This window comes from Pelodiscus sinensis, chromosome 6 (assembly GCF_052426305.1).
Source record: "Pelodiscus sinensis isolate ZL-2025 chromosome 6, ASM5242630v1, whole genome shotgun sequence".
Classification (NCBI taxonomy): domain Eukaryota; kingdom Metazoa; phylum Chordata; order Testudines; family Trionychidae; genus Pelodiscus; species Pelodiscus sinensis.
The window spans coordinates 54,449,362-54,463,146 of NC_143057.1; the positions used below are offsets into that span (position 1 = coordinate 54,449,362).

Here is a 13,785-nt window from a genome sequence, read left to right on the forward strand (position 1 = left end):
TCTCCGCAGGGGGCTGAACAAAAATCCCAACTACCTTACCCATTACAAAGATAGCTTCCCCAATTATCACCTCTAATACCATTAACTCACAGACATCTCCCCTTCCCCACCTCTAATATCATTAACTCACAGGCATTTACCTTCCTTTTCCCCCTCCCCCGTATCCCTCCTCTGTTCTGAAATGTGATTTGTCCTTTTCATATGTGTTCATTTTTTTTTAATTGTATCCTTTGGTATATATGCTTGTGACTATTTTCTTCCTCTATTTGATCTGAGGAAGTGGATCTGGCCCATGAAAGCTCATCATCTAATAAACCATTTTGTTAGTCTTTAAAGTGCTACATAGTCCTGTATTTTGTTCAGCTACACCAGACTAACACAGCTACATTTCTATTACTGAGTACTATGGTCCAACTGATGGTCCAAGGACTGGATTTAGACTGCAAGACTATTCTGTCTAGCCCCTGAACACATTTGCCCACCCAGAAGACCTCCTGTATAAACTGGTATCACACTCACTGTATGGGCAAGGTCACATCTCATGGAGAATGCCATTTTTAGAGCATATATTTGTGTTCTTTTTAATTAGGAAACTGTCAAACACCAGCATGCCATTTGCCTCTTATTCAGACTATTGCTCTCCACAGATTCTATTTGAATTTTTTGTCCTCCTTCAGATTCTTTTCCCTGCAATTTTAAATAATCTTCTTTAAAAGACAAACACCAGGATGGTGGCTAAGTTCCTAGACTTTCTGGTAAAGGGAAGGTGTGCATCTTTATAAGAAAATGCTGTTGTAGAAGACAGAAGCTATGGAAAATATTGAGGCCTTACAATAGAAATGTTGTGTGTGTGGGGGGGGGGGGGGGCGGGTGGAGAGGGAGGAGAATCCTGATCTGCAAATGACAGAATTAGACTGATCTTGGTTGATTTTGTTAAAAATTGCTGCAAAATCCCTAGTATGCTGTGATAATCAGGGGCCAGGCACCTAAGGGGAGAATAGAGCAGTTGGTTTATCATTGCACTGTAACAATGTCAAGCAATGTCTCTTTTATTAAATCATTTAGTGTTCTGAATGCCATCATCATTATGAGATATGTTGTGACAGGGTGCCTGCCCTGCACTGGCCCTTTAAGACCAGGACTCAGGCCCGGAGCCGGGGCTAGAAAGAAAGAGGCCAGATGGAGCTATTTGGGGCTAGAGAGAACCCAGCTGGCAAGCAACTAGGGCAGCACGATTGGCTTGTAGAAGCCAGCTGTAATTATTAGGGCGAGTGTGAGCCCAGCTGGCACGTATATATAGAGAAGCCCAGGTTGTTGAGGGGAGAGCTAGTAGAGAGCTGACTGCAGAGGAGGCAGGAGCTCCTTGGAGGGAGACAAGCTGGGGAGAGCCAGCAATAGCTGGAGGAGGGCCAGCCAAGGCTCTCCTGGCTAGGGGCTGGAGGCAAAGCCTGGGTTGGAGGCGGACCTTGATGTAGCCTAGGTAAGCAGGGCAGTGGAGACAACCCCGATGCCTATGATGAGCAACCCATACAGACTGTAACATGCCCTGCGAGGGGCTATATGAGGACAGTCAGGGGGCACTGAGGCGCACTGGGGGCGTGAACCCCTGACACATGTATACACAAAATGGTTATGAATGCACATATACATAGAAAAATGTAAACTGCAACTGTGGTGCAACTTTAACATCACTTCACAATAGAGTCACCAGGCAATTAAATATGGAGGGCTATTTCTCAAGCCTGTTGTTTACACAAAACCAGGTTCAGGTATCCATCTGTAACCCTTCTGCCAGGACAAGTTAATTTCAGCAAGGGCCAGGTTCAATATCTAGGGGTCTCCTCCTAACAACATAATACAACGCCGGCTCGAGCCCCCATCCAGTGACCTGGGAAATCTTACACACACCCCTGGGTGCCTCAAAGAGGCAATTCTTCCCCTCTCGCAAACATAGAGCCTTGGTATAGCAGCAAATCTTTAATAACACAAGGTAACCGACATCAGCATTGAAGTGGGAAAACACCACAACTCAGATTCATAAACCAGACATGAGCAAAGACCCACCCCCCAGCCACAAATCACCCAAAGTCCGACACCCCAAAAGTCTCTGCCCAGGGTTCAAAAGTTCACCTGGCAGGGTTTTACCATCCCAACCTGGGTGCAATGGAGGTGGCAGGGGTTGATACATCTTAAGTGGTCCACCGGCGGCTCCGCCTCTTCAGAGGTTTCTGCTGCCACCGTTGACACAAATCACTCCACCACACTCCACCTGCTGTCCTGTGAGCCGCTTCAGACATTCCACAGAGCAGTGTCTGCTCCACCAGCCTGCCTCGGTCCATGCACCCCAGCCACCAGCTGGTAGGTCCCACAGCTACTCCACCAGCTGCCCATTGGTCATCCCCATCAGCCGCTCATCTGCATCTACCAGTTGTTCCCCACAAACTGCTCCACTAGTCATCCCACAATCTGCTCTGCTAGTAGCTCAGCAACAGTGATTTCAGCTCCTAGTAGATTTCAGCTTTTCAGCAGTATGGCACCAGGTTCCCCTCAGTACACAATGATTTCAGCTCTTCAGTAAGTTCAGCTCACAGTAGAAAAGCCTCAGTGCAAGTGCACCATTGGCCCTCAGTGAAACCAGCAAAAAAGAAGGAGCTACAACCACCACTACCAGGCTCAAAAACCTGTCCCTAGCCTCTCTCAATCTGACTGGGTTTGGAACCCATGTCCTTTGTCTAGTGAATGCTACTTAGTTTATGGTGAAACAGTTCCACTATTTGATTCACATTATCAGGGTAACAACACTTTGTCTCCCCTGCCTCAATAACAGAGAAACTTGAGATCCCACAGTGGCCAAAGTGACCATTTGGCTGCTGTGAGCACATACTAGGCAAGGTGGGCGTGCCTATGCAAATGAATCAGCCCCTGAAGTCTTTTTGCATCACTTGCCACAGTTCACCTCCAGATGTCAGGGTAGGGCTTATCCTGACCCTGGCTTGCCACAGTTCACCAACAGGTGTCAGGGTAGAGCTTATCCTGATCCTGCTTACACATTCAGGCTACGTCTAGACTGGCATGATTTTCCGCAAATGCTTTTAACGGAAAAGTTTTTCGTTAAAAGCATTTGCGGAAAAGAGCGTCTAGATTGGCACGGACGCTTTTCCGCAAAAGCACTTTTTGCGGAAAAGCGTCCGTGCCAATCTAGATGCGCTTTTGAGCACAAAAGCCCCGATTGCTATTTTCGCAATGGGGGTTTTCTGCGCAAAACAAATCTGAGCTGTCTACACTGGCCCTTTTGCGCAAAAGCTTTGCGCAAAAGGGACTTTTGCCAGAATGGGAGCAGCATAGTATTTCCACAAGAAGCACTGATTTCAGACAGCAGGAAGTCAGTGTTCTTGCGGAAATTCAAGCGGCCAGTGTAGACAGCTGGCAAGTTTTTCCGCAAAAGCAGCTGATTTTGCGGAAAAACTTGCCAGTCTAGACACAGCCCCATTGTCCAGTCTAGGAAAGGACAAAAGTAGACCATTGAAATTCATGGAAAGACATTGAAAGGCCTGGCGATTTCCCCAGTCAGATAATCCTGAGCCATCATAATCTGAGCAAGAGAAAAAAAGGAGGGAACGTCATTTAAAAAAGAGGCTTGAAAATAAAGTTTTCATCAAGAAACAGAAAGGAGCCTTTGGGTCGGAAGCTGTGAAATGCTAGATCCACTGCACACATGGAAGCTGTTCAAAGGCAATGTGTAACTTGCATTAGAAAAAGGATTTTTAGCTAATATAGATGTGCAAAGCCTGAGGTTGTTTCTTAATTTTCTGGATCGCTTATATATGTGAGTTCCTTTCTTCTTTCATCTTTGAATCTGTTTTTTTCTAGGAACATAAATCTTTTGTTTATTCGAACGCAAGCAGATCTCTAGTGTGCAGACCAAGTGGAGTGTGTATCCCAAAGAAAGCCTGCATCTGGAGGGCTGGTTTCATGCCTTCAGGGTTGACAGATCAGATGGGGAAAGTGTCTGGTAAATAAGAATTTGAGGAGGATGGATTTGAGGAGATGGGACTGGAAGGTCTGTTGGTGTCACCCTGCAAGGAGAATCCAGGCTTCTAGAAACCAGGGTGAGACAAAAGCTGACTACTAGTGTCAAGGATCTGAGCCATATCAGCACAGCATTAAGGAGCTGCAAGGTTACAGGGCAGCGATGGCAGAATCCCCTCCTGGCCTGGCTGGTCTCCAAAACCTCACACATTGAACCCTGTGCCTCTGTGAAATGTCACTAAGTAAATGTCTCTCTATAAAGGTGCACAGCTCTGCACTAATGGATCCTGGCGCAGGACCAAGGACCAAAGAAGGAAAAAATTAATGCACAAAAAAAGAATAAGGCTGTGTCTACATTGGCACCCCTTTCCGGAAAAGGGATGCTAATGTAGCACGTTGGAATAGGCAAATCCGCGGGGGATTTAAATATCCCCCACGGTATTTGCATTAACATGGCTGCTGCTTTTTTCCGGCTTGGGGAAAAGCCGGAGAAAAGCGCCAGTCTAGACGTTATTCTCCGGAAAATAAATTCCTTTCAAGTAGGAATAAGAAATCCTCCGGAAAAGGCTTTATTTTCCGGAGAATAACGTCTAGACTGGCGCTTTTCTCCGGCTTTTCCCCAAGCCGGAAAAAAGCAGCAGCCATGTTAATGCAAATTCCGCGGGGGATATTTAAATCCCCCGCGGATTTGCCTATTCCAACGTGCTACATTAGCATCCCTTTTCCGGAAGGGATGCCAGTGTAGACGTAGCCATAATGTTTAATGCTGCTGAAAGAAAGTCATTTTGTAGTTTGGCAACTGACATTAACTTCTCCCTCTTGAGTATGTGGACATTGAAACTATGTCTACACTACAGGATTTGGGGGCAAAAACATCTGTTTTTGCGCAAAAACCTGCGGAGTGTCCACACCTCAAGCATATTTTTGCGCAAGTAAATTTACAGTGACTCGACAGAACAGAGGGCTTTTTGCAGTATAGGTATTCCTCTTTCTACAAGGAATAACTCCTTTTTGCGCAAGAGCTCTTGCACAAAAAGGTGTGTGTGGAAACAGCCTATCGAAAGAAGCACAGGTGCTCTGGTGGCCATTCTGCTAATGGTAATCAGAGCTTTCTTGCGAGAGAGCGTCCATTCAGTCTGGACACTCTCTTGCGCAAAAGCACATCGCTTTTGCAATGTACTTTTGTAATGTGGACATGCTCTTGCACAAGAAGATTTTGCGGAAGATCTCTTCCACAAAAAGCTTCTTGTGCAAGAAGTCTGCAGTCTAGACATAGCCTGAGAGATGCTAGGTAAGAATTATAACCCATGGGCCAAATTTGACATTAGCTACGTCACTCACCAGTATAAATTTAAAGTGAACAATTGAAATCAAAGATTTATTCTGGATTCACACTGGCATACATGACAGTAAATGTGACTCTTTGGCACTAAGGGATTCTCCTCTGCAAGGAATGGGTTAGAAGCATTTAAGTTTTACTGAAATTAATTAAGCATTGTTATGAGAACATGACTGGACATGATTATGCTAGAAAGCAGCTAGAAAATCAGTTCTAAAAAGTCAAGAACACTTCAGTGCCTTCTCCTCCACCCTATAAGAAAACAAACACAAACAGCTTTGCAGTCCTACCACAGAGGGAAGTTACCTCTGTCATCACTTCTATCCAAACACACAAGAAAACAAATAATTCTGTTTTGTTTTTAAGAAGAAATGACAACATGCTTTAAAAACCAATATCAAATTACCCTATCTGAAAGGCCATGTGTATGAAGGCATTCCCACTACCATGAACCTTGTTCAAACCACTCCCTCTCCCCTTGTGGTGCATGTAGGCCCCACTCCAGAGAATGCATTATTCTGCAGTCATTACAACAAATATTTTATATAAGAAATCCCGATAGAGAAAGATGATGTGCTCCCAAGTAAAAGAGATCTCTTGAAGCAGCCACTCAAAAAGCACTTATACCATGGAAGATGAAATACCGAGGACTGAAAAAAGTTGAAGAATGTAAACTTGCAATCAGTCAGAAAAACTGTGCTACTTGATCTGGGCTGAAGCTGCTTAGGATGGCCAGAATCTTGTTTTGTGGTAGGCAAAGGGAGAAGGATTGGGTCCTTTGTCAATTATACATTGATAGCACAATAATATTGTATTGGCAATGAATACATTTTGAAATAGATAGTGGGAAAAAAAGGCAGTTAAGCATTTTCATAATCAGATTTCTAGGCACTTACAAGCTGACTATGATACCAGTAGATTGCAGAGGATATAAAGTCAGAGAAGAATTTGGCCTAATCTAATTTACTGTATAAAATAAAGTAAAAGAAATATAAGTCAGAGGGAAACTTCCCCTCCCCCCACTCATCAGGAATTTAGCATTTTAGACATTAGCTGCTACTAGATTTGTCCAGAATAAATAGAATAAACTACATGTTTGAAGGTGGAGTTTGATAGATGCTTTCCAGTGTTTTATGACTTTATTATATGCACCAGATTGTGCCCAAGCTCAAAGAAGGGAAGGCAGGAGGCTGTGGGGTGGGAGGTTACAGCAAACAGACTGCCACATCTTGCTTCCCACAAGGAGGAACTACGCTGGCCTGAGATGCTCCACACTGACAAGAGGCATGACTGTCTGTGTGACTGTGGCCTGGGTCTCATCCTTTCATACCTGGCCCTGCCCTGCACCAGCACCACAATGAGTGACACACTTACCACACCTTTTCAAAGGCTAAAAATGCTCCTGAGCATGCTGCTGAAGTACATCACTCCTGAAGGCAAAGTGCCTCATGAAACCGCTGCTCAGATGGAGCACCTTCAATTGCAAAAGCCACAATCTAGTCTGATAAGTTAGATGATAAGACAAAATGGCTCTCCTGAGGTTTCAGAGATAGTGTCCAAATTTAGTTCTGCATTGATAATGATCAATGAGAAATAGTAGGTATGTGACAGGAGCGCACTACAAGAATCACTTGGCTTTTAACAAGTGATAAAAAGTGAAAATAATAAAAAAGTAAGATATATTTAACACTAGAAAATGTATCTGGCATTACCCTTGGGTCCTTCAGGACATGGGATTTGGTGGTGTGGGGGATGCAGGAGTCAAGATAGGGAGCTGAGGAGGGGCTCAGGGCAGGGAGCTGGGGATGTGTGTGGCAGAGAGAGTGAGGGTTAAGGTGAGAAAGGGCTTAGGGCAGGGGATTAGGAGGAAGGGGAAGCTCAGAGGAGGGAAAGGGGTCTTAGAGGAAGGGAGGAAGGGGCTGCCACCTTCTTCCTGGGAATGGCCCAGGGCAGAGGGGACACTCCTCCCACTGGCTTGTCCCCTGGGGCTGGAGGGCTATGCACCCCTTCTCTGGCTTCTCTCAGGGCTGGGCAGGGTAGGGGGTGGGTGCAAACTCTATTCATTGGCTTTCCCCTGGGGCAGGAGGGGCACTGTGCACTCTCCTAGCCGGCTTTTCCCCAGAGGGCTGCACTAGGGTGGGAGACAGAGGAGCATGTAGGCTGGTCTAGCCACTGTGGAGGGTCTGCAAAGTCTGGCCCCGGAAGTATTTCCTGGTCCGACCAAGGGGAAAGAAAGGGAGGCCTGTGAAAGCCATCCGGGGAGGTGGGCATGATGGGCAGCCCAGCAGTGCTGAGTTAGGGGCAGGCTGTGGCTTCTCCAAGAGGGTGGCAGAGCCTTCTTTCCCCCATCTGGTGGGGCCTTTTCTCCTCCTCCTCTCTGACAGGGACCTCTTCTTCACCTCCCCATCCAGAAGGGCTTTCTCTCCCCCTCTGGTAGGGCTTTCTTTCCCCCACCCACTGTCCATGGGCCTTTTCTCCGGCCCTCCCCGCCCACCCCCGTCCAGTAGTGCTTCCTCCCAATCCCTCGATCTGCAGGACTTTTTCTTCCCTTCCCCATTTGGTGGGGGCTTTTTCTCCTCCACCCATTCTAGCAGGAGCCTTCTCTCTCCCAGCCCCACTCTAGAGCTGCAGCCAAGGGCCAGTGGGGAGGGGAATACGTTTTGGGAAGGGATGGCTGACAAGATGGAAAGCCTCAGCCCTAGCCCCAGCTGGCTACTCTCTTGGTGGTGCAGCTGTCCCCAGTGGTCACTCAGCAGTATAGCATCCCTCCAAACAACCCCTTCCCTTTCCATGTTGTGGAAAAGAGTCTCCATTCCAGGTATTTCCCATTTTCCTGGCATAACCAAAACATGAACTTGCTTCAGTTTAGGAAAAGAGGAAGATACATACCAAATTTGGTGGTCCTAGCTCTTACCATTTAAGAATTCTTGAACAAATAGACTCTCAGCCAGATGGATAATCAGACAGATGCACATTTCTAAAATATACAGATGGATATCTGTATAAGTTTTTGCTGTCCAAACATTTCAAATGTTAAGTCTCAGATCCAATATGACTACATTGTCCACATCATAATGTAATATTTGTATTTCTTTTGTGTCTCCATCTGAGGATTTCAGAATAGTTTATAAATATTAACTGAGCATCACAATAGCCCTTGAAATAAAGAAGCATTATCCCAGTCAGGGAAACTGAACCACAGAGATATCGTGAGTGACTAAAGTCACAAAGAAAGTCTGTGAAAGGGTCAGAAATAACCTGAACACCCAGACCTCTACTTTTACCCCAAGACCAAACTGCTCCAGATGCATGGACAAAGTTTACCAAGAAAAACATTACTAATATTACTCATCCTTAACCTGATTTCCAGCACAAATACATATGCAAAGGCAACCAGTGTATTGTGGACAGACTTCATTACAGTTGCATCCTAGCTAAATTAAATCCAGATAAGGAAAAAATAAGCGATTTTAATGATCTTCTTACTGTACACTTGTGTTTATCCAAAATAAACTGATTTTAATTTGTTGTCATTGTGTGTGTGTGGGGGGGGGGGGGGGGCCATGGAACACTAACTAGTTTTTCACTTTACTAAACAGGGTGAGTCCTCCTTTGCTAAACATCTCTTCCACCTGTTTGTTCATACCAAGAGGTCAGAATCCCTTGTGGCCTTATATATAATCTGTTGTTATGGAAATGACTGTGATGTTACAAAGGGAGGATTATGACCTCTTAGAATGAAAAAAAGGGTAGGTTTCCATTACATTTTCAACTAGCACTGAGACATTTTCATTTTAACGTGTGGACTTATCCTCCCTAAATGGATGTGGGGCTAACTAGAAGTGTAGCTGATAAGTGTTATCCATAGTCATTAGTGATTGTGCCAGTGCTTTGATTTCCAAAAGATAATGAATAACTTAATAAAGAACTGGCAAAGGAAGGAGTGAAGCCTTTAGCTAAGTACGTGAATAGCTTTCACAGCTTAGAAAGGATTTATCAGTGCATGATGCAAGTTGAAGAATTACCATCAAATCCCAGGAAAAAAAATAATATAAAACATAACAGGGGGAAAACAAGAATAAGTGGTACAAGATTTTTAATTAATGTAAATTTTCATGTTGCTTAATTTTCTTTCATTATATGTTTTGGGATTAAAGAGAGAAACAATTCATTACTTGACTGCTTATTGCAAGACATCTCTGGCCTTGACTGATAATAAAAAGGACTGAATGGTATGAAGCCTAAGGAATGAAGCTCAATCACTCCCAGCAATTACTGTGTCTTATTGATAACTTGCAGCTCTATCCTGCAAATGCCATCTCTGGAACAAAGCCTGTCACAGATCAGACTGAATCCATTAAAAAGCTTTGATTAACATGTCCCTGGGGGTGTGCTGTGGAAACTTTTAACGCCAAATGACAGCCGATTGCTACTGCTTCTGAATTGTCCTCCTGAAATACTCTTGTGTTTTAATCTAGTGCACAGTTTAAATTAAAAAACGGCAATGACTTTGTGTGACCTAAATACAAGACGCTTTTATTCATTGTGGGATTTATCAACTGCTTGCAGATTAAGTGCTCAGAGAAGCAACAATTAACCTTACTGTGGGTTAGCTAATATTAATTATATATCTCCAGTGCTTTCTTGTAGTAGCTACATGTGTCCACCGAAAGGGTCATATTTAATGTGCTCAGTTTAGTGGACAAGAAGCTTTGTACTTGTCCTCCCTTGAAAACAAACTGTTTGTATTTGACAAGCATAACATCAGCAATGTTGGCTTTCTTTAATAATACACATTGATGTGTAAATGGATTCTGGTCCTTTTAAAATACAAAAGCTCAGCCTTCCTGGGCCTCAGATTTCAAGAGGGCATGGAGTTGCCCTCTACCCAACCAATCGTCTTCCTATCATCCACTGAGAAAAGCAATCTTTATCTAGTGTGGATATTATTTTTTCTTTGTTACCCTGAAGTCCCTTGTAAGACAAAAGCTGAATGGTATGTGTCAGGGCCAGCAGGGAATACATTATAAACAAACAAAAAAAATGATTTCTTTATACTCCAGTAAAATACATATTTAGAAACACCTGCAGGTAAAAGAAGTGTTCGCCAGGAGATCATTCAATGTGATGTGTTAGAATCTACAAAAGAGGCGTAAAATAAGTGTGTGATCCTGATCCCATTGAAATCAATGTCAAAACTCTCACTGGCTTCTGGGGGAGCAGGACTAGACCCTGAATAGAATAAATTTGCAGAGCATTGATTGTATCTCCTTTCTCACCTGCAAAATCCTTCAGTATCTCATTTTGCTGAATATATCATTTTCTATTCCAATGGATTATTCAAATAGGTTAGTTACTATCCATATAGGTTGTGTTTACATCTGATCTAAACAGCAAAGAGTATAACATATATGCAGGACATTAGTGTGGATAACAACTGAATAATTAAGGCATTAGTAATAATTTCTTTTTTATGCCTGCTTCCTCAAACCTTTTCACTTTTTCTCTGCAGAATTCTGGTGCAACTGCAATTTCTCAGGTGTGCCCTCTGTTCAAAGCAGGCTTATTTTTTTACATGAAATTGAAAGACAATTAAGTAAGCCATTTTCTTATTTCGATACTAAGAATAATTCCTATTGTTATTATTCTTAGAAATAAAATTGAGAACATTGCACAGGGGTAAGAGCTAACGGGTAGGATTAAAGGAATCAGTGCAAGGTTTACATCGCATACACATTACACACTGCACCTGCATTCATGTAGTGTGTAAAGATGCAGAATTGCTTTTTACCTCCAAGAAGCTAGCATGAATAACTAATGTATTCAACAGTACTATAATGAGTAACACATTTGTAATGCATTGTGTAAATAGCTCATTCTGAACTATCATTTGATTGAAGATAAAACAGAGTTAGCACACACTTATTCTGCTATTGCATACAGTTTGGCAAACAGCTTATGCAGCAAACATCATAAGAGTGCTGAAATAAGCAAATTATGAAGCACTTTATTTGTTATAGGGTATTTGAAGCCAGCAATACTATTTTGGATAAGAGTGCTATGTAGTCACAACCATTCTATACAGTTAAATTTCATGATCTTATTACAAAGAAATCTGTATATCAGTCTCAAGAGCAGTTAATCTTAGGTGAAATATCAGCATCTGCTCATAAGTGTATCAACAGTACCTGCTAATTTTGGATTCAGATCAAAAGTTCATCTTGAGCACATCTGTTATAGGTCCCTGTCAAATGGATTTGTGGCCTAGATAGACCATTGGTCTAAAACTGTATGACAATTCATATGTTCCTGCCATTGTAGATTGTGTATAAGTACGAAGAAATATTAGCACCTCATTGGCAGCTAAGGAAGGGGAGGGCAAAGCCCCTTGAGGTTGGGGATGCTTTTTGTCAGTCTAGTCCCCTCATCCCAATCTAGAGAAACATGAAGAGAATGGCACAGCACCTTGGATTCAACTGGCAGCAGGGGACACCTCTTCCATGCGCCCTTTCCCCCAGCTGCACCTACCTACCTACTTGTTATGGCTTCTGTAGGCTACACAAGGATCCTCATACCTATGAAACGGGAATTCTGCAATGGCCGGGCCTACCAGCTTTAAATCTCAGATACAGAGTTTCCCTGATTCAGCTGAGAATATGCCCTATATGCAAGACTGAGGACAGATCTACTCTACTGCTTAAGTGAATCAAACATACGTCATTCAGGGGTGTGTGAAAAGGACACTCTCCTGCGTGACGCATGTTATAGCAACCTAAGCACTCTTCACATGGGCACTATATCTGTGGGAGAACTGTCATGCCAACATAGCTTCTGCCTCTCTGGAGCGAGGTGGAGTACTTATCCCAACAGGAGAGTGCTCTCTCATTGGCATAGAGCATCTTCACCAGATGTACTACAGTTGCCTGACACATGAATGTAAGCTGTGCCCGCCTGTGAGAAAATGATAACCTTTTATATATCCAGAACACAAGCATAAAGCAGAAATTTGATTATACACGATTACAGAGATGAGCACAAAACAATCCCCTACACTATCATGTAATATGAAGAAGATTATCACCCTGTGACGATTGCTGCTTTCCAGGTTGCCATGGTGTAAGTCAGGGCTGGGCAAGAGGCTGCCAGTGGGCCAGATCTGGCCCATTAAGCCACCATAACTGGCCTGCAGCTGCCTTGTCAGAACCGTTAGGCAGAGAACAGCTCATGCTTTAAACAGCCACCTGCTATCTGCTCTGGACAACTGGGGAGGGAGGAGGGAGTCTTCATATGCTGCCCCTGTACCCCCTCCGCCCAGCAAAATCTCTCAGCTCCCATTGGTCAGTTGCTGGAGGGCAGGGGCAGTATGGGGAGCCTACCATGCCTGTAGTGGAGCCACCTGTAGTAGTCAGCAGTCCCGGATTGTAGCAGTCAGTCTGTCTCAGGTTTCTGCAGGGCTGCTGGCTGGGAGCTGCCTAGGTAAGTGCCTCCCAACTAGAGCTCTGGCACCCCAGCCCCTGTCTCTCCCTGGACTACCTGCCCCAGGTCACTACCCAAACCTTCTGTATTTCTCTTCCCCCTTCTCCCAGGTCACAACTCCCTTCCAGACCCTGTGCCCCCTTCTACACCTCTTTCCCAGGCCTGGATCCTCTCCTGAATCCATATCTCCTCCCAAAACCTAAACCCTATTTCCCTATCCCAGGTCACCACTCAAACCCTCTGCACCCCCTTCACCCAGGTCACAACTCCCTCCCAGACATTGCACCCTCTCCTAGAGCCCCTTCCCCAGGCCAGAAGCCTCTCCTGCAAATGTACCCCTTCCTGGAATGTGCACCCCAAGTCCCTGCCCCAGATCACAGCCTCCTCCATCACCCAAACTCCCTCACAGACCCTTCTTCACTCCAGTTCCTAACCCCAAGCTCCCTTCTGCACCCAACCTCCACCCCAGACCTCACACCCTCTCCATGGAAGGGCAGCCCTTGACCACGTGTCAAAAATCTTGGAGTGCCCACCCATTAAAAATCATTGCCCTTGATATAAGTGGTATTGCCCTTGATATAAGTGGGCTAAGTTGCCCCTTCATAAGTGTTTTCATTTAAACAGTGCTAATTGTTTTTTCCAGAATTATAAGATACCAAATGATGATCAACACCAAGGCCCTTGCTACAAGTTTTTGAGTCTAATATCAAAGTATTAAATGTTTTGAAATTCTAAAAGATAAGCAAGGAGTTGTTGATTTTATATGTATTTTATACACACAAGCACATGACACTATAAAGCCAACATAAGGCAGAGAAGTGAGGAAGATGCTCTGCGTTTGAAGAAGAGTTCAAATAAATACTCAGGGATTGCAGAAAATAAGTGCTACAGCAATAATCGACTTGTATCATTTCTACACAATTTTAGAGCCCTATATTTTA

General features: G+C 44.1%; 1 long non-coding RNA gene across 1 annotated transcript in view; it reads right to left on the reverse strand.

Annotated features, from left to right (window-relative positions):
• The window catches only part of LOC142830059 (uncharacterized), a 115,831-nt gene that overhangs the window by 44,317 nt on the left and 57,729 nt on the right, over positions 1-13,785 (reverse strand). The gene's annotated exons all lie outside the window — the stretch shown is intronic.